This window comes from Theropithecus gelada, chromosome 12, assembly GCF_003255815.1.
Source record: "Theropithecus gelada isolate Dixy chromosome 12, Tgel_1.0, whole genome shotgun sequence".
Lineage (NCBI taxonomy): Eukaryota > Metazoa > Chordata > Mammalia > Primates > Cercopithecidae > Theropithecus > Theropithecus gelada.
This window is the reverse complement of record NC_037680.1, coordinates 89,724,208-89,746,635: the sequence shown is the minus strand read 5'-3', so window position 1 is coordinate 89,746,635 and position 22,428 is coordinate 89,724,208. Positions and strand designations below refer to the sequence as shown.

The following is a 22,428-nucleotide window of genomic DNA, read 5'->3' as shown; positions in this document are numbered from 1 at the left end:
CTCATTCAAGCAAAGTACTACATTGGACTAAAAGCTTCTCAAGTACATGGCTTCAAAATCTTCACATGGCTTCAAAATATACATCTTTTCAGTGTCACTCTAGATTTAGAGATAGATTTTATAAAACACTTTAAGGTATACCTAGAGAATCTTGAAATGTATATACAAACAGGTCAGAGGTATTATTGGAAAATCTGAAAGATACAATTTAAAAGTTATTGTTACTATTATTATTTTGAGTCATGAATATTTCTGATCTTCATGATCCAAATCTTTCAAGTCATAAATCACTCATTTAGTAGATATACATGAAAATGGCATGTAATTCTAATGTTGTTTTCAATAAACTTTTATCCAGTAGCTAAATCCCAAAGATCATTTAGAATCCTGTGAATCAAATGGCTCTTCCTTAAAACTGTTAAGACAGTTCTGTTTATGCCAGATTGTGAGCCAGACCTCCATTTTCTTAGAGCAGGTGTGATAATCATCACATTTGTCTGTGATTATTGTAAGAGTACCTGGGTTCGTATACACAGTGTTTACAAAAGACATTTCCCCCAGTTTTATCCCAACATTTACATTCCCCCTCAGTTTAATTCTTACTAGAAATATTTGCTTAAATATGTCCAAGCAATTTGTTACATGAGCAATCATTATCTAGTTTTGCAAGCATTTGTTTGTGATCATTCCTATAGCTGCAAGAAATAAGCCAGTATATTTAATAACTTGAAGAATACCATGTATTCTCTTTGTTTACATTGTAACAGATCATCTTCTTAAGAAGTAGTCTTTTATTGTCTTTCACTGTTTTTTTTTTTTCCCCTTTAACATTACAAGAAAACTTTGTGTTATTTGGAAGCTCATGAAATATAATTTGCTTGGCATACGCTTCTGTGAATTAAGACCATAATATCTAGCTGGCATATATACGAAAGCAGTGTACTTAATCCGAACTGAACTGAAAATTCAAGCTTGTATCTATATATTTTTAGTAGCAATTTAATGATAATCAAGTCATATACATTTATGTGCCAAAAAGAACTGTTTGTGGTAATCAATCTGTAATTTTCTGTTTGACGTTCTTTTCCTTTGAATTACTGTAAAACACTTTCAGCTACTAGTAAGATTATTTTAAATCACAATTAAAATTGATTTTTCCCTACTTGGGTGGGTCTTAAGGATGGTGGGGAACTTCAGTGCTTCCCCACTGCTTCCTTTTCAAGTGTGAAGTTTATGAATATTTTGGATCTTACTGTGTTCTCAGGATCACATCTCTAGGTAGGCACAGCTTTGGTGATTAATGTCTATTAATTGTGTTTATCAGTTTATAACAAAGCATTTATTGCTCTAAAATGCTCTCATGCTTTGGTATTTTGACTTCTTTCCTGCCTGTCAGAGACCCTAGCTTAGTGATTAGTATTTGTTTCTGAGTTTCTGTTTTTACCACGTTTTTATTTTCTAGATTATTGACTATTGAGGTAAAGGAAATGATCCAGTTAGAGGATATCAGAAAACTAGAAACTTTTGATAGAACAGTAAGATCTAGTGTCCCTATCTAAAGAGAAGAAATAGAGAAGGTGTGGCTTCATTAGAAGTGTCAATAGAAGCTATTGATTATAATCAATAGCTGCCAATTATTCAGTGATCAGAAAACATCTGGTACTCACCTTCATCTGTTTGCAGCCCGTATATCTCTATGTACAGGTCCTCTTCTCTCTCTCAGTTTATTTATTTAGATACTATAGATGCTTTGATGACTTTCAACTCTGCATCTAGCACTGTTTCTTTCCTCAAAGGAAATCCCACATCCAGTCTATCAGAAATCCTTGGCTCCGCTTCTGAAATACATCCTGAATTTAAACAATTCTCACCAGGCCCGCTACTGTAACTTTAGTCTATCATCATTTCCTAGTACCTTAAGCCTAAAATGTTGCAACAGTTTAACCAGTCTTCCTGCCTCCATTCTTGCTTCTCTATAGTTTGTTTTCCACACAATAGACAGAGCCTGACTTTCTAAAACCCAAATCAGATTATAACAATTCATTGCTTTAAACACAAAAGCTTTCCATTGAAACTAGAATACAACTGAAATTCCTTTCCAAAGTCTGTAAGTTCCTAAAGGCTGTGGCCCTGCCTCTATCTCTGACTTCCTCTTCTCTATTCTTTCCCTGTTCACTGAACTTTTAATACTTCTTCCCTTTTTCTTTTCCCGGACACGGCAAGTTCATTCCCGCCTAAGGACCTTTGTACTTGCTGTTTCTTTGGTTTGGGACACGTTTTCTTCCTGGTTTTGCATGAAAGCCTCCTTCTTTTCTTATTTCCATTTAACTGTCGCCTCCTTGGCGAGGCTTTGCCTGAGCATCCTAGATGAATAAGCCCCTCTCCAGGCGTTCTGTGACATTATCCTGTTTTATTTTCTTTATTATACTTAATAGTATCTGAATTTATTTAATTTATGTATTTATCTCTTCTCCCAACACACACTTAAGGAATATTTGGCTTGTTCATTCATGTAATAGGGCCAGGAATGTAGTAGACAATAAATGTGGACTCACAAATGAACTGATTTCTTGTTCTTTCCCTTCCATAAATAGAATTCTCTGTGTGTGTCTGTAAAGCCAATAAAGTATTTTACACTGTAGCATTCATTCTAAACCCTCTATTTTAGAAATCTGTACATGGAGGTGAAAGTCACATGGGGAGAGAGTAGTACAACAACATTTAAAACACCTTATCTTGGCCGGGTACCGTGACTCACGACTGTTATCCCAGCACTTTGGTAGGCTGAGACGGGTAGATCACCTGAGGTCAGAAGTTTGAGACCAGCCTGACCAAAATGGTGAAACCCTGTCTCTACTAAAAATACAGAAAAAAAAAAAAAAATTAGTGGGGTGTGGTGGCCTGCGCCTGTAATCCCAGCTACTCTGGAGGCTGAGGCAGAATAGTTTGAACTTGAGAGGCGGAAGTTGCAGTGAGCTGAGATCACACCACTGCACTCCATTCTGGGTGACAGAGCGAGACTCTGTCTCAACAGCAACAACAACAACAACAACAACAACAACAACAAAACCTTATCTTCTGGCTCTTGGCTTGGTGTCCTTTGCTTTACATGATACACTCTTATGTTTTGGGGTGAGGCCCTGTAGAAGTAGTTAAGAATACTGACTTTCATATTACATAGACCTGCTTTGGAGTCCTGGTTGAGCACCCTACTTTTGGGTTAAGCCATAAGGGATTACTGATACTCCATTGTTTTTCAACCTAATAGCTATGTGACCTTAGGAATCTTCCTTAGATTTCCTAAATTTAGTTCCTTCAGCTGTAAAATTGTGTAATAATAATACTTGCCTTAAGGTTTGAAGAAATAAATGCAACAATTGCATAGAGCACTTAGCTCATTTTTTGGCACATTTGCTGTTGTCATTTATAGACTGCAAACATTTGCATATAGCTTTTTAGTATGTATTAGATAAGGCTTCTAGGGTTTGAAAATTAATGAATACCAACCCCATTCTAAAGTTACCACTAGCATTCTAGGAAATACTTTTTTTTTGCCTGTTTTAAGATTTAGAATATCTTTTTTTATTAAACAGACAAAACAAGTTTGCATCCTCACTTTTCACCATCTCACAAATTTATTGTGGTATTTCACAAATCTATTTTATTTTATAATGGTAACTTTATTTAGCTTTTTCTATTTGCTTTTATATTATACTTAATAGTATTTTAATTATTATGGTTGATCATCATGGTAATTTAATAGCCTCTTAGGAAGGGGAATGCTTTATAAAAACAATCAAATCTCATTTCTTTAGTTCCTAGGATATTTTGGAAATACATGTATTCTTAAGTTAGTTAATTGAGTGGAAAAATTGCATGTTATAATTCTTTAGAAAAGAATGTTGACATATCTAACCAAAAACTTTGATGATAGATTAGGACCTAAAGAGAAAATGCAAACAAGTGTGTTATTGATTTCAAATTACTTTTATTTGGGTTGGATTAGCTATCTTTATGCTAGGACTATTTGTGTGTAATATAGCTCAAATAAGGTATTCAGAATGGAATTAACTATCTGGAAGGAAGTGGTGTTATTTACACTACTACAGCTGGAAAATATGACAATTACAAACTTAATTGATCAATACTGTTTCACATCATTATTCAATGATTAAGGACCGCTAGGCGAAACTGACATAAGGGGGTTATCTTTTTGGAAAATAGTATCTTAGTTGTATTGGTATTCCACTGGATATTTAGTAAAAATGCTATTTACTGAGAACATCCTTAGGATTTAGAAAGAGAACTATGTAATTTTATAGTTACAGAGATTCTGGTGCTGATTTGGGAAGAGGTTTGAAATTAGGATGTAAAGTCAGAATAGCATGACCTCAGCTAATGTACTGTTTGCCCTTGACCCCTTCTCCACAACCTGCCACTAATGAAAGGTCTTTGATAAGTGTAACTGCCTTATACCCATTTTATTTACAGTTTTCAAAGCTAATGAATAATAAGAAAAGTCCACCAGGACCTGATTGTTTACCTCTCTAATAGCGATTTACAAATGGTGTATGCTGTGGCTGTTACAAACCATGTCCTATAATAGCATTTGATGTAAGTAGCTGCTCACCATTCTGTATTGTGGTTGGAGCTGGAGAAGTAGAAAATTGGTCATTTCCCGGCAGATAGCAGTAAGTTTCAATTCAGTCAGAATGCTGTATGGGCTGTGATAGGTTTATAATTATTACCCAAAGATTGATGGTTTTTTGGTGAGTGTAAATTTGTGCAGCAGTAATCCATTAAGAAATCAATAATCATTCCATTCTGATGTGTAGTTCTTATTCACTGTTATAAATGTGTACCATGAGCTGAAACCAATGTGTTTGCTTTGTTTTTTGAAATTGTAGTTGACAGTATTGGAAATGAGGAAACTATTATAATATTTTTTTCTTCAGTCAAATTTTTCTTTGTGTTCCCTTGTACCATATGCCATACCTATTGCAAGTCTGCATATTTTCTTTTAAAATTTTTATTTAGAACTATTTCTGATGTTTCTATCTCCTTTTTACCATCATTTACTTTGTTGTTTAATAATTACAAATTATTTATAAGCTTAAAGTAAAGTACCTCAGTGTTTCTTTCTCTAGTCTCAAGGTGATTTATTACCAACTCTATAGGGTCAGGAAAGTAGGAAATTCTTCCCTTGTAAATACAATTTTAACCTTAAAACTATAATCTCATAAAAAAACAAATCTAATGTTTATTTATTACTGATACCTGCTAGAATGCCCTTGTGGGAAGTTAGGATTAAGGCAGCATTGACCCTCCTCTCAAAGGAGCTTAGATTTTAGAGAAAGAAAGGCAGAAATCAACACACATAACATAAGGATGTGAAGAAATGGGAAAAGTGGTAGGGGAAATGTCAACCCTGAAACCATCCATTACGTAAGTTCCGAACTGGAACTTTGGTGTTATGGCATGATAGTGCTAGGGATGATGGGGTGTGGGTGGTAAACTTCATGCCACAGGGGATGTGGCCAGCATTACAAAATTCTGACATAGTGTGGGGCTAAAGAGCAGTCTAAATAGAGATTCTAGATAAAAATGATATAGGAACATAGTATAAAGTTAAAACAGTAGAGAAAGATGTAAAATGAAAAAAGCTCCACCACTCAAGTAACCTTAGTCCTCAGTTTCCTGTGCTACCAATCCCTTAATTATTTTTCCATAATTTTTTAGTATATACTAGCACAATTATGTGTCTACATATTTTGTTTCCTTTCCTATTAGTAATACAAATAGGATTGCATGGTGCATACTTGCCCTATGACTCAATTTTTAATTTAGGATATTTTTTAATACCAACATTGTTCTTGGGTGCATCTAATACCTTTATACACTGATGATACTTAGTGATTTAATTTACTCCTCATTCACTGTTGGACATTTAGGTTGTTTCTACATTTTTGTTATTATGTAGACATCGTTTCAGTGATATTCTTGTTCATTCATTTACCTTCCTTACATCCTTAGGATAACTTAACTGTATATTTGTTATGTCAAGAAGTCTTTGCAATGAATATTTTAATAGATAAAGTGTGGCCAAATTGCTCTTTGGAAAGTATAACAATTTACACTACAACTAGTAATATGTGAGTGTCTGTTTTCTTACCTTGACAACAATGCATTTTATCCATTTTAGTTAATCTGAATGGGGGAAAATGGTATCTAGGTGTATTTGACATTTCTTTTTTGTTTTTTTGTTTTGTTTTGTTTTGTTTTGTTTGTTTTTTTTGTTTTTGAGACGGAGTCTGGCTCTGTCACCCAGGCTGGAGTGCAGTGGCCGGATCTCAGCTCACTGCAAGCTCCGCCTCCCGGGTTTACGCCATTCTCCTGCCTCAGCCTCCCGAGTAGCTGGGACTACAGGCGCCCGCCACCTCGCCCGGCTAGTTTTTTGTATTCTTTAGTAGAGACGATGTTTCACCATGTTAGCTAGGATGGTCTCGATCTCCTGACCTTGTGATCCGCCCATCTCGGCCTCCCAAAGTGCTGGGATCACAGGCTTGAGCCACCGCGCCCGGCCGACATTTCCTAATTATGGTTTTTTAAACATAATTTCAAATGTTTGTTGGTTGGAAATTCTGTATTTAATTTTTGTTCCTGAAGAATATTGCTGCTTCAGTGTCTGGGAGAAATTATAATTAAAAACTCTATTAGGAACTAGGAGAAAGGGAGAAAAAAGATTTTATTCGTGATTCATGGTTTGAGGCGTATTTATTAAAAGGTAATGGGAGGGAATGGATGATTTGATGTTAAGTAGAAATTTTCAAATGTTATACACTTTAGAACAGAAGATGTGGCTTTTATTTCTGTATCTGCTCTAATTTCACTAGTTATCTTGGTAAATCACATAAGAAACCCTTCAAAAGTATTTAGCATAACAGTTCAATGAAGTTCAGGGGTTAATGAAATCTGAATTGTTATATCAAGAAATCTTGCCATCCATATAGCCATTCTATTAGGGGAAAAGAGTATGTATCTAATAAGAAGTAGCAAACAAAGAACACAGAAAGAAAAATAAGTCTTTACTTAAAAATTATACAATTAATTACATTTAAGTTGCTAGGTGAGGTATAAGGGAATAGATACCTCATGCAGGATGTAAGGGATAAGGACTTGATTTCTTTTTCTTTCCTGTTTCAAGACTGGTAGAGAACTCTGAGTCTGTCAATTGATTAGCAAGTTGAATTCCCTGGAAACACATAGGCACAGTCTACTCTTGAGAAAAGTTGAAACGTGGTACTTTTTTTTTGTATACTTGTTCAGGAAACTACCAGGTTTAGACTCACCCTATACACATGGGAAACTGAAATACCCTTGAGAGCAGAGAAAGTTCATTGCATGACATATACACTTGTACATGAAAAATTATGCATCCAAGTGTGTCATGTAGTTTTGTAGCTTCCAGTCTGTCCCAGGAACTGGATGGTTTGCAGACTGTTAGAGAGTATGCTGAAGGTTACCTAGGACCTGGGTTTGTTCTTTGACCTAGAGAGAATCCCTAGGCAGAAGGCTTGTACCTGTATCCCTTTCCTCCTTCTGCACAATGGCAGTTTCAGTACAGAGCTGATTGATCTCCTTTGCTTTTTGCCTGTAAAATCACATTTTAAAATATCAGGCTTCCAAGTTCTTTTCTGTGGCTGTGTGTGTGTGTGTGTGTGTACGTGTGTGTGTGCACACGTGGACATGCACCCATGCCATTCATCTCACTGAAAATGATCCTTGAATCAGTTACTTGGAAGTGACCCCAAAGGTCATTTAGAACAACTTCCTAAACAAAGCAAGAATATCCTTGACAGCATGCGTGACAGGTGGTCTCTGGGATTTTGCTTGACCGCTTCGAGTGCCAGAGGAAAGGAAGTTTACTGTTCCATTGCTGATCAGCTCTGAGTCTTAGAAAGTTCTTCCTTATATTGAGCCCTCATCTGCCTGTCTGAAATGTCACTGCTTTTTTTTTTTTTTTTTTTAACTAAGACTCAAGCTAAGTATCTCATGAGTTTTAGATGCTTTGTTATGTATTAGCGCTTGTAGAGTAGGTTTTCATGTAGGTTTTTAGAGTGTTTTGCATTGGCCCTTGTATTTAGAATACTATCATCATTTCTTCTGAGGAATGATGCCCTCGGTGTAGTGCTTAACGTATATATTATGTCTTTTTCCACCTTTGCACAAACGGCTGCAAGGAAACCATGTAAGTGTGGTAAATAACAAAACAAAACCAAACCCTGAATTTATTTTCAATAACTTGTATCTTATTAATGTTACTTTTAAGCACTTTACTCTTAACTTTTAAGTCTTTTATTCGACAATTCAAATAACTTATGGTTAAAATAAAATTTTGTACAAAAACTATGCATATTTTGGAAACAGAAATCCATTGCTTGTGTTTGCATTTAAATACACAATTTTGACTTTGTGCATAGAATTTTGAGCAGTTACTATAAAACCTGATGCTTTGAGACTTAAAAGTAGGACATAAAGTGAAGAAGGCTATAGGGAGATGTTACAAAACTCACATAAAGAAAGTATGATCATCTTTCAGGATTTTGCTTTGTTTAGTTGTGGAAATTCACCACGGTTTCCCAGCTGACATTTCTTAAGAAAGATTCCTAGGTGAAAAAGATAATATGGAGTCTACTGAAAGTGGTTGTAGGCATCCACATTTGTTCCTCTAAGGACATTAGCAACATCTGAATTAGCTTATGACTTCTTATTTCTCCCTTGCCTGAGTGGCAGTTTTACTGTGCCTTTATTGGATTTACTGTTGTAATTAGATATGGAATTGTGCCGGGAAGCATATATTTTAGTATGTGCACCTTAGCAATCTAAATCGTTAGGATGGTGACTCACTCACATTTAACAGGGAAATTAGCTGGCTTCGTCTTTGTGTGAACATCTGGGGAGGAGTTGACCCTAGCTGCAGAAATATCACCAGTGTTCCAGGTCACCTGTGGCAAAATGTAGCCATGTGAAGGGTTGCAGTTTCTTTTGATTATCCAGGCTAGATTTTGTCATTCACCTCTTTGCTTTAGTTTGGAGAATTATCTAAGTAGGAGAATCACTGGCTGACGAATGATTGGATATAAATTTAAGAGCTATGTTAGCCCATTTAATTATGTCGCTGCAGATTTGGTAAGAGTGTTTCAGCAAGGTCACGTAGTACTTTTGTGGTCTGCCATCATGGCAAGAGACATTATGAATTTCTTAGGAAAGAATAATCCTTAAAACCAATTTATTTTAAAAATAGTTATGTCATAGGGCCTTTTTCTCAAACTTGCTTGATCATAAGAATCATCTTAGATACTTGAGAAACATAAACAGTCCCAGACCGCAACTCAAGTATACTGAATCAAAGTGTTCAAGGGAGGAGGAGCCTGTGACTCTAATTCTGATAATCAGGCAAGTTTAGGAAATACTGTCAAATAGTATATATGCAGGGACTTAGGAAAGAAGATAGTGGTTGTGCAATGATAATATAAGGAGCTAATTCCAAGGAGCTATGATATTATAGCATTTTACCATCATTTTACCATCAATCACTAAAATATTCCCTACTTTTCAGAAGATGATAGAAGAATGTGACTGAACTGTATCTTTAGGGTTGGGTGGTAGGCAGAGAGAGTTGTAGCTCTTTTCAAGAAAAAACTAAAAATATAAACATATATGCATAATTTTATTGTGGTTTGCCCTCTCTCTCTCTCTCTCTGTCTGTCTCTCTGTCTGTCTTTTCTTTTCCTCTACCTGCCTTTGATAATTTTCCCTTTACTTGGCTTTCTAGGTCTTTTTGATTGGAATGTTTTATAAAATCATGTGAATACTTTTACACTGTATTTTATTACACTCTCTTTTATGTCTGTACTTCTCTCTCAGTTGTATTCCTTCAGCCTGTTTACACAAAATAGACACATGTTCCTGTTTCAGCCAGGGAGTTTGTGCATCTGTTGACACTTCAGAAATAATCAGTTTAGATTTCAACAGCTGATTAGTGTGCTGTTCTAACCAAACTGAGAAGGAACTCTTAAGAATGGAAACAGATATTATTCTATTTAGTTTTTTGTACAAATACATAATAATGGCCATTTTAAACCAATGCTATAGTTATAAAAGGCCTTTGCTAAAGTTCTGTGTTTCTTTATTATACCTCAAAGAGGCTATCAAATGTTTAGTGACCAGTATTCCACAAGTTGTAATATTCCAGGAGTAATCACAAACATTTCATAATGGTCCTTGTATTTATAGCAACTCTATGAATGTTAGAAAGAGTATTGGTAGAATTCCAGGAATATCCTCATGATCTGCTAACAGTTTCAGAACTCCAGCTTCCACATTGAATTACTACTGAATGTAAGAAATATAGCTAATGGTATCAGTGTAGCACCCAAAGTACTGATTTGCCGAAGATAGGAAGCCATATCTCCATGAGTTGGAGCCAGAAGGAAAGAAGAGCTGCACATTTTAAATGCGCTTGTACAAATACTTACCTGGTTGACCTTATATTTCTCCAACAGTCTGAAGAAATAGATCAGAAATAGTATCAGAGAATATAATAGAATCAGTAGAAATATTATATAATAGAAATGGAATCAGAAAGCATAAAACTAGTTTCTAAAAAAGATCCTATAGGATAACTGTTATGTATCTGAATCAGTCAGCAAGTATCTATTTAGTACTTTCTGAAAAATATTGTACATAGGACAGAGAAGAAGAATGCATTTTTTTCTTCAAAAGAATGAGATTTCACAGTTACATCATACATAAATTAAAAAATTAAATAGCAGTTTAATATTTTAGATGTGAGTTTGAGACATTCAGGCAAACATAGTAAAATTATTTTCATATAATTAAAGTATAGCAGCCCGGGCAACATGGCAAAACCCTGACTCTACAAAAAATACAAAAAATTAGCTGGGTGTTGTGGTATGCACCCGTAGTCCCAGCTGCTTGAGGGGCTGAGGTGAGAGGATTGCTTGAGCCTAGGAGGTCGAGGCTGCAGAGAGCCAAGATCCTGCCACTGCACTCCAGCCTGGGTGACTACATGAGACTGTCTTAAGAATAAATAAATATATAAAGTGCAGGATAAAGTGATTTCTTAGGAAGAATTGTAGGTCATCTGCCTTGCAGTTAGATTTATAGAATTAATCATTGTCTTTCAGTAGTTTTGTCACCTACTTCTGTTATAAAAATTTGTTTGCCATTCTTTTTTCTGATAACCTGAATGACTCCCCTTACCTAAGGAATGCAGTCTAATAAGCTCTTTAGTATTTTGTACTACAGCCTTTATTAAACAGCCCAATCTATCTTTTTGTCTTCGTCTCCTGAAATTCCTTTTCACATGTACTGTGCTTCAGCCACAGATACTTGCCATGTCTTGAACATAACATATTCTTTCAGATTGCCTTTTCTTTGCATGAACCCTTCAGCCACAGATACTTGCCATGTCTTCAGCATAACATATTCTTTCAAATTCCCTTTTCTTTGCATGAACCGTGGATGTCTGTACTTTTTCTCAACCAGGCAAACTCTCAATCCTTTTCAAAGGTGCAGTATAACTGCTTATTTGAATTTTTAGTTGATTCCCCATATTTCTACAGCACTGAGTATGTACATGTATCTATTATAGTATTCACATTATAGTGTTATTGTTTTATATCTTTGTCTCCCATATTAGACTTTGAGCTCCTCTGGGGCAGACTGTGTCTTATTCATCTGTGTACCTATAATTTTGCCCCTGTACCTGGCAGAGAATAGGTGTACCACTTCCCATTGTTTTATGAACAAATGACTAAAAGGAGATGAATTAACTTCCATGAAGTGGATGGGATTAGGAACTGCCCTTGAAGAAAGAGAGATGGAGTTGGCTCCTTTACCTGGGGAATGAAAAGAGGGAGAGACCCAGGCTCACATAACATGTAGTCTACCTTCAACAGCAAATTCTTTTCTCCAAACAAACAGATACTATCTCACTAAAGTCAAATAAGTGAGACTACTTCTTTCTTTGCCAGGTACTTACTGACTACTAACTATTTTTCTTCTCCTTCAGGATTGCTAGTAAAGGCCAATTTTGATCTGATATCACATGCCCTTATGCACACAGGATGTGGTAGGGATCCATATACGATGGTGACCTCTGAACCTGAGTCTATAGAGAAAGCCTTGTATTCAGTACCCAAGTCCATTCAGGTTGGCTTCAGGCTTATTCTTATAACTCGGAGCTGACCAAGATGGATATGTCTATAGCTGTGCCTCATAGTAGGGTAGAGTATTAATACAAAAAATTCCTAGGGACTTCCTTATATGTGTCATCTGTAACAGAATAACAACAGAACAGTGGTACATCCTTTCTTTTTTTTCTCCTTCTCATGTTTCTTCTTTCCCACACTTTCATCTCTCTTGTTTGTGCTGGCTCGCAGCTTTAGATTTTTAATGAAACTTCTTCTGACTAAACTTAGGGAAATTTGTTTCATCTCAGTCATTTGCTCTTTGTCAAGCTGACCTATTTCATTAAAAAAAATGAGGTTGTGGTAGGATGAGTACTTAGAATGCAGGAAAGGGGCATGCCACCAGTGCCCTAGCAAAGGTTATACAGATAGGGCTGGCTTTAGAGAATTACCTATGAATTGTTTTTGGGCCCCTTTTACTATTCTTTTTTTCTTTCTTAGCACTCCCATTTGCAAACCCACTTCCTTTGTGGTACTTGCTTGCTGCCTCGCTGTCCTGCTCAGTCCTGCCTGACTTTCAGGGTTGCGTGATTCTGATACGTGTCTTCACAATCTTTCTTTATCCAAACCAAAACCTGTCTGTGGACACTAGGAACCCTTTCCCCAGCTTTCCATCCTGTCATAGAACAATTCAAGTAAACGAATTCAAGCTGAGGTTTTTGAGACTGACATAGTTTAATAGGTTACTGTTGTTTTATAGTAGCATAAATGCCTTAATAGAGATGTCTCTAGAAATTGGTTCCCAAGCCATAGTAGGAAATTTCTGATAATGGAGATTTCAGGTACCAGATTGTGCTGGAGGGTATGGAGAAGAAGTTTGGGAGAGTGAATGTTATTCTTTTGTTTTCTGTCAAATTAATACCATTAAAGTAACTGTCTTTGCCGCCCGAAGGTGGTACCTGACCTGAGTAGAGACTTTTTTTCACAAGCACAAAATATTAGCACTAATGACTGACTTTGTAGTTCCAAAAGTGTTAGAGAATATTAGAATCTGAAAGTGACTCTTTGGCCACTCACTGACCCTGTTCCAAATAATTTTTTGAGAAAAAAAGTTTTAGGTGGCATTTGTAAAGCTAAACAAGAACTTTGATTAATATTCTTTCAACTACCTTTTTAGTTTGTTAAGTTAGTGTTTTTTACTTCTGTTGTGTTTTAATATAAAGAACTTCTAGTTATAGTTTTACAAATATAGAACACATTTACAAATGTCTTCGAATACTGCATAATATATAGTCGATAGTCTTAGCACAGAGCCCTCCACCTAGCTAGCCTCTTCTGGATAAGCAGTTCTCAGTCATGTGTAGTGTTGAAAAAGTGTGCTCATTTAATTATTTCCACAGTTGTCAAAACTCTGCCATGGAAAAGAATTTCAACTATTTTGATAAAGCCCCTATAAAACCACAGCTTCTAAATATCCTTAAAAATGGAAATGCCACAGGTATAAAAAATATATTTTGCAAAAATATACCAAGTGTTTCTATTGTGGTGTCCAATTCACTTATTCTAGGATAGAAGGAAAGCCTGGTGTGTTAGAAGACAGAGTAAAAAGTCCTTAATGTAACAGAGATGTCTTTTAAGTCCATTTATAAGTCATCTTTCTTTTTAAAATAAGAATGCCTTTTTGTTCTGTATCCTGATTATATGTCGTGGTTATAAGAATCTATACATGTTGTAGAACTGAATGCTAAAAGGAAGAAAATGCTCATATTTTTTGTATGATAACTTTAAAAATAAAATGAAGGGATTAAAGAATGTATTTTTCATTTGAAACACTGCTAAAAATGGTGGTTAAATTTCATTGAAAAAACAACAATAAAAAGGCTTAGTTAATGTGACAATTGTAGTGGGGTTAATAGTATTATACAAACTAACGCTATAAGGAAATACATTTTAAATCACAAATCAGAATTTGGAAAATACACTTTCCTCTGTTCATTGTCAAGAGTGGGAAACGGAAGTATTGTAATTAGCCTTCTGGTGCAAGTGGAGATAAATGCTGTTGTAGTGACCGCAGCGATGGATGTAGGGGCTCAGGATCAGAATTTGAAGAGGGTAGACCTAGAGTAACTGTTAGAGCCCCTGCCCTTATTAGGGCAGAGGTCTTGACTATTGCACAGTTAACAGCTCCTTGCTGTGCCTAGCATTATTCCTGGAGTAGGTGTTCAATAACTACTGATTAAATTGTGGCGCTTAGGTTCAAATCTTGGCTCCACTTACCAGCTGTGTGATCTTGGATATGTTACTTACCCTCTCCATGCCTCGTTCCTCTCAGCCCTAAAGGGTGTGAAGAACATCTCTCTCATAAGACTGTTGGGATAATTAAATGAGATTAAGCTTTTAAATCTCTTAGCAAAGTATGGAGCACATAGTAAGTGTTCCAATAAATGTGAGATATGATTTTTCACTAACTGTGGGTTGAATGGCAGTATCTCATAAGGCTTGTGTTGGGGAGGTAGTGTTGAATGACAATTGCTCCTTTCAATGTTGGTTTGTTTATTGGGGTCAGGAGTTTTTGTGAAATTAATTTCTTTCACTGTTCAGCACAGAACACTCAGATGTCTAACATTTTAATGTTTATTTCTTCTCTTCCTTATATACCTCAAATTCTGGGCTTTTTACCTATGGAATTTACCTTAAGTGCTATTGAGTACAAATTATGAGGTACAACAGTTAGGTGAATTTTTTATAATATCAGTTAATTTTTCCAAATTGTGATTATTGGACATGAAAATTGTGATTTTTATAAAATATATTTTAATGATATATGTTTTTAAATAAACATTTTTGATAGAATGAATGCAGGTTAATTAACGAGAAGGAGAACATGTACAAGTAAAAGGAAGTCAGGGCTAAAGCTGTCATAATTGTACATTCAGAGCCAATTACCATACAAAATGATAAGAGCAGATTTTTGTGTGTGTGTGAGATAGGGTCTCTCTCTGTCACCCAGGCTTGAGTGCAGTGGTGCGATCGTGGCTCGTGTCAACTTTGACCTCACAGGCTCAGGTGATCATCCCACCTCAGCCTTCCAAGTAGCTGGGACTACAGGCATAGGCTATCCTTAGCCTGTATAATTTTTAAAATTTTTTTTAGAGACAAGATCCCACTATGTTTCCCAGGCTGATCTCGAGCTCCTGGACTCAAGCAATCCACCCGCCTCGGCCTCCCAAAATGCTGCGATTGCAGGTGTGAGCCACTGTGCCCCTAGCCTGCAGAAATTCTTAAAGAGCATTTACTGTGTATTAGACATTGTTCTAAGTGCTTTGCATATAATTCACTTAGCAACTCAAAGTATAACTGTTTAGATTATTTTCTGTGACCATGTAAACATGGAAATGGATGGGATTGTATAATAGAAATTATTTATGACATAATTAATTTTCCTTTAACATTGTATGTCCTCAACACTGTTTCATGTTTCTAAGCACATGCATATATTATAATTATTAACAGCTACAGAGTAATTCATTCTGTGGTAATGAACTAACCGGTATCTCTTTTTTGTGTTCCTGTAACCAAGAAAGAGCTTAACATTTAAGATGGTAGTAATATGATTTTGTTTTTCTAAAAATAGTGTTATTAAGTAGAAGGTCAATAAATTATAATTTATTATCCCTTTATATTAAAACAGGTCCAGGCAGTGCTTTGCTATATCTAAGAGTTTTACCTTGTTTTTGCCTTGTTTTCCTTGTTTTACTCATATACAAAATAAGAAAGCTCTGATGTTACACAGTTGTTTTTTTTTTTTTCTGTCGTACACCCATACATTGTAACAATGTGATGGCTATTTATTTGCTAAAATGCTTTAAGGTAAAATAAAATCTAAGTATTTATTACACCATGTGAATATTTTTACTTTTTTGGTTTACTGACATTTGGTGTTTAGCATTTCCATTGTCTTTTAGTTTTGATGGGAAAAGCTTGGTCTAAAACCAATTATGACAGTTCCAAGATGGTAAATGGGACATACTTGTTGAGATTCACATGGTTTGAGTCATGCATTGCCTTTACCTATCCCTTTAATTTATTTTTAAGGCAGGAGTTCACATTATGAATTGGTTTCAGGGTGTGAACATCAGTCTCTGATTATAATTCAGGAGATATGTGGATCTGAAGTTGATGGGCAGGCTGCCTGGTTAGCCAGGCAAGCTCCCATTATCTGAAGAACTTTGGCTGATTAGTTGGCTATCATTTTGAGAGACCTCACTATGAAAACCGACATTTTCCCAGGGTGGCAGAGAGATAAAGGAAATATTCGCTATGTGGTTAAATTCTTCTATTGTTTTAAGCCTGTAGAATTTTATTTAATAGTATAGCGTATTCAGGAGGAGACTAGTGTTATTTACTCTCTAGTCACTGTTTTCCTTCCTCATACCTCAAATTAGGATTGTTTCATAATACATTATATTATTTTCTTAGACCAGTGCCTGACATTCATGAAAACTTCAGTAAACATATCGAATACTGAATAAATGGAATTAGGTTTAGATCTGTGTAGGAACATGCAGTATGCTTTATTATAATGTATGCGATTGTATGTATTTATTATCCAGCTTTTTCACAGCTGCCATCGTCCAGCATTACCTACTATAGCTGTGATTCTGCCTTCTTTGAGCCAGATAACTACTCTGTTGCAACTTTTAAGGGTTAACGTGCATTTGCCTTCATTCTAGAAATAGGTTTATGCTTTTGTTTCTTTGTTTTTTTTTGAGACGGAGTCTCGCTCTGTCACCAGGCTGGAGTGCAGTGGCGCGATCTGCGCTCACTACAGCTGCCTCCCGGGTTCAAGTAATTCTCCTGCCTCAGTGTCCTGAGTAGCTGGGACTACAGGTGCATGCCACGACGCCCAGCTAATTTTTGTATTTTTGGTAGAGATGGGTTTTCACCATGTTGGCCAGGAAGGTCTCGATCTCTTGACCTCATGATCTGCCCACCTTGGCCTCCCAAAGTGCTGGGATTACAGGCATGAGCCACTGTGCCTGGCCGTGCTTTTGTTTCTTAGGAAGTTTTTGCATTGATCAAAATCATATTAAATCAGTTGCTGTTCAGGTTCACATCTTCACACTCTTTGGAAGACTTTTGGAAAAATCTCTTACCCTGAGTTTCACATTCTCTTTCATACACCTTATTTTGGGAAGGCATTTGGTTCATTCGGTGTCATACATCACATGGCCAATTAAATAATCACTATTAATTCCATTTCTCACTTCCATCCAACAGTCAATAAATGGGAGAAATAGGAAAGGAAGAAAAAAACTTGGTTTTTAAAAATATTTTATTTAATTCAACATACCATTTTAGATGTTTCTGTAACAATTTACATTTAGGATCTCTCAAAGTAAAACTGTCAGAATACTTGTCAGAGTTAAAAAAAAAAAAAAACGCTTTGCACCTCTGCACCTATAACACACACACATACACACCTTTTTATTATGGAGGAAGATTTCATTTTAGATTACTCTGAGGAAGAAAATACTTTTTTTGAAGAAAACCTATTGTTATCATTAGCAAATATAAGCACTGAAAATATATTGAAAACTTTCAGTCAGCTATTATTTGAACTTAAAATTTGGAGTTGGGTGTCAATATTAGAGATTTTAGGAAGACGTTTAAGGCAGAGAACCAGGCTCAAGAGATGTATTAGACATAACTGATTATTACAGCTATATTAGGAGGAGTTCCGGATTGCAGTTGCAGCGGGAGATAGGCATTCTGGCCATTGTTAGCACTTGTCATCCTTGTGATGAGTATAAAAATAGCTATTTACCTTTATTTCTGTCAAACTTGTGTACCTTGCCCCTCCTTGCTCAATAGATGCCAACTTTAAGAATATAATCCCAGGCACATTTAGAAACATGCTAAAACAAAGCAAACACCTCCCTCCACCCCTTCCCTACAACAATTAGAAAAAACATATGTGCCAAGTATCAATAGGTACATCTTAAGAAAAGAGAGATAAGGGGAAAAAAAAACTGAGCAACAACCAAACTTCTTACTTCCAAAGTAAATTAACTTTGAAACATGGTTCTTTGTTTTTTAGAGAAACAGATATTTGCATAGTTAGGGGATTTCTTGAGCTTGTACCTGAAAGTAGGTAGCATATTTGCCAGAGGTAATTTACATTTTAATACCATCTGCTGTGCACAAGGGATAAATCCTAGCAAGTTTGTATAATAGTAAAATGATAAGAAAAAGCTGTTCTTCATGGGCTCTAAAGTTAACTTTGAAGAGGTCCCGAAAAACTGAGTTAAGGAAGAAATAAGATTATTCTTTCCTCCAGGCTGATTTTGAGATGTTTAAACTCCTAAATGCTGTAAAGTTTAGGCTACTTTCTATATACCATTTCAGAATGAGTTCGAGTTATACCTTACAGATCTCCACTATGTCTCAGTGTTATCAACTTGTTTGATAGCTGTGGGAGCAAGGAACATCCACAAAAAGTAGGAATAAAAGAGACACCTTAATGATTATTTAACTTAGCTAATATTTACGGTTATCTCCAAGGTCTTGAAAGAGAAGATCCAGTTCAGATTCACATTTTTTTTTTTTTTTTTGAGACGGAGTCTCGCTCTGTTGCCGGGGCTGGAGTGCAGTGGCCGGATCTCAGCTCACTGCAAGCTCTGCCTCCCGGGTTCACGCCATTCTCCTGCCTCAGCCTCCCGAGTAGCTGGGACTACAGGCGCCCGCCACCTCGCCCGTCTAGATTTTTTTTTTTTTTTTTTGTATTTTTTTAGTAGAGACGGGGTTTCACCGTGTTAGCCAGGATGGTCTTGATCTCCTGACCTCGTGATCCGCCCGTCTCGGCCTCCTAAAGTGCTGGGATTACAGGCTTGAGCCACTGCGCCCGGCCCAGATTCACTTCTAAAAACAATCAGATACTTAGATTACATTGGCATGTTCATAATTATTTTTATGAGATGATAGGAAGTCTGTATATTTAATGATTTCTCCACAGTTTTGGTATTTTGGGGATGCAGGTTTTTTTTTTTTTTTTTTTTTTTTTTTTTTTAGCAACTGTAGGATCAAGGGAAAGGTGTTGTTAAACAAATCAAATACATATTTCAAACATATATTTACATGTATTAATTCATTTCATCTCAATAAAACCCTATGAGGTAGATACTAGTATTGCCTGATGAAAAACTGAGGTACAATTAAAAGCCATTAAGAAGTAAAGCTGTGATTCAAACCTAGGTTGCCTAGTTCCAGAATCCTTCCCCTTAGCTAATATGATAATATTTCCCAAACTGTAAATTTCAATTTATTATGGTTTGGGGAATCAATATACTGTATAGAAATCAATGCTTTAGTAAAAATGATAAGGAATAGAAAATAATAGAATATGAAATATTGAGCTGGGCCCAGTGGCTTGCACCTGTAATTTTAGCTATGCAGAAGGCTGAGGCAAGAGGATCACTTGAGCCCTGGAGTTCATGGCTACCGTGAGCTGTGATCGTGCCACTGCACGATCTGTCACTGGGGGACAGGGTGAAACCCTGTCTTAAAAAAAAAAAAAAAAAAAAAGAAGAAGAAAAGAACTATGATTATGTATTGTATTGTTTCATGAAGTCATTTTTCATAAACATTAATATGTATTTAGACATACATAGACATATGTATATATTAAATTACAATAAAAATATATTTTCTATTGTCTGTCTGGGCCAAAAATAGTTTGCAAGCCACTGAACTACACAATCTCAATACCTTGAAAATAATAGATGTTCAGTAAATCTGTACTAAGTTGAATTAATGTATTGTTAAATAAAAAATAACCCATAAACAATGCTAGGATAAAATGCTTCATTAACCAATGAAACTGTAATTGTCAAACATAATCTATTAATTTATACCTAGTCCTTAACCCAAAGTTCTCCTCTGCAAATCTTTCTGGTTGAATTTTTTATTGCTTTAAGGCTTGGCCTCTTGTCCTTTAACAATATCAAGTAATAATAGTCCAAAAAGAAGTGGCAACTTCTTAAAAAAAAAAAAAAAAAAATTTGAATTCCCTGAAAGCAATAATTTGTTATTAACAAAATAAATTTATTTCAGCAATGCAAGGATGGATCAATAATAGGAAATCTAATATTTATCATATTAAAGAGAACAATCATATGATTTTCTCTGTAGACACTGAAAAAACATGTGACAAAACTTAGCAACCATTCTCTATACCTAGTAAATAGAAATAAAGGGAAACTTCTTCAGAGTGATAAAATGTATGTATGTGAGTCCAAAAGTCATCATGAGTCATAGGAAAACACTCAGTAATTTCAGAAACTAGGCAGATTTTGTTTGTTTTCTTTACTCTTTTTTAATATTGTGCTGGACGAAACTGCCAATGTATTTAGATAATAAAAAATAGGATTATAAAAATTTGATAGGCAGAGATAAAATGATCACTTTTTACAGATGATACGTTTTGTATCCATAAACTGCAGAGAATCAACTGAAAGACAAATAATTTAAAAACAAAATAATTTAGTAATAAGGAAGTTTAAATTAACATGCAAATATTTAAATGTGTAATATTTGTATTAAGGAATATGCAGAAGCATACTTAAAATGGGAAAGACACTGTATTCTTTGACAGGTAGATGCAATATCGTTTATATCTTATATTAAACTTCAGGATAAATTCTTTGGAACAAAGATATGTACATGAAAGATAACCATACAAGTAATAGAAGAAAATATGAATGTCTATTATGACCTTACAATGGGAAGCTCTTTTTAATAAAATTCAATATCTGAAAGTCGATTTCAAAGGATTAATTAATTTTAAATAATGAAAATTTCTACATGGCAAAAAATAACATAAATAAGGCCAAAAGATAAATGACGAGCTGGAGGTAAAATTTCCAACTCATATGATGACTTAAAGAGCTAATCTGTCTAATACATAACAGCTCCTAGTAATTGGCAAAGTACAGTCACCATCTAATAGAAATTTGGTTAAATTATTCTAACACAGTTCACAAAAAAATAACATTGGCTTCTACACTATAGTTTTTCTCAACTGCACCCAAAATAGGAAGTATATAAAACTATACTGACATAGCATTTCTAATTCATTATATTAGCAAAAAACTGAAAGTTTTATGTCACACTGTGTTGGCAAGGCTGCAAGGAAACAGGGACTTTTATGCATTGTTGATGGGAGTATAAATTTATATAAATGTGAATTGGAACAAATGCTTATAAGCTTTGACTCAGTACTCGTTTCTACAAATTTATCTTATAATAATTTGTCAAATGTTGAGTGCACAGATTTGTTCATTGCAGCATTGTTTTTAACATCAAAAGACGGGAAACATTGTACAAACAATGCCCATCAGTAGCAGATTGATTAAATAAATTAACTATATCCAATAATTGAATATTATGCAGGTATATAAAAAATAAGAATCTTATGAATATGGAAAGATTTCCAAAATATATTGCTAAGTTTAAAAAAAAGGAAGGGGCAGAAGAAAATAAGTTGGGCGAAAAAACCCCAGAAATGTTTACTAATAATTATTTTCAAAAACTCACAGGATATACAAGAAGGTAATGAAATAATTACTTATTTGGGAGTGTATAGATAGAGGGATGACAGCTGAGCAGATGAAGGGCTGGGATGGAACAAGACTCTTCACTAGATATACTTTTATACTTTTTGATTTTTGAACCATTCAAATATCTATCTATTTTACAACAACAAAACAAAAGGAAAAAAAAAACACTAATAGTAACAACTAAACCACACTAAATATTAGTTTTTTTGAGAAAATATTTCTATAGGGTGAGACTGAAAGTGTCAGCCCTTCAACTCTTTGCCAGTGGAACCGTAAGAAACTGGTGTAATCCATTAATTTGCTTCTCCAACACCCAATGTAGATGTAGATTCCTTATACTCAGACCATTTTTTGATGGTTTTATTTATTGTGTACATTTAATAATTTTAATTGTGTTTTATGTCTTTGTTTCCTATGCATTAACTCCATCAAACAATTAATATCTAACAGTTTAATTAAGTCAGTAGTTTTAAAACACCAGTTGTACAAAAATCAAGACTAGTGTTGATTTTAAAATTTATCATTTTTGTATAACATGCAACTTTAGAAATGATAGTATTATTTAAAATTTCTGTATATATTTTACCTTGCGTATG

The 22,428-nt window shown here is 35.1% G+C and overlaps 1 protein-coding gene across 3 annotated transcripts in view; it reads left to right on the top strand.

The window, feature by feature from the left end:
- Positions 1–22,428, top strand: part of IKZF2 (IKAROS family zinc finger 2) — a 155,517-nt gene that overhangs the window by 19,912 nt on the left and 113,177 nt on the right. The window lies entirely within an intron of this gene.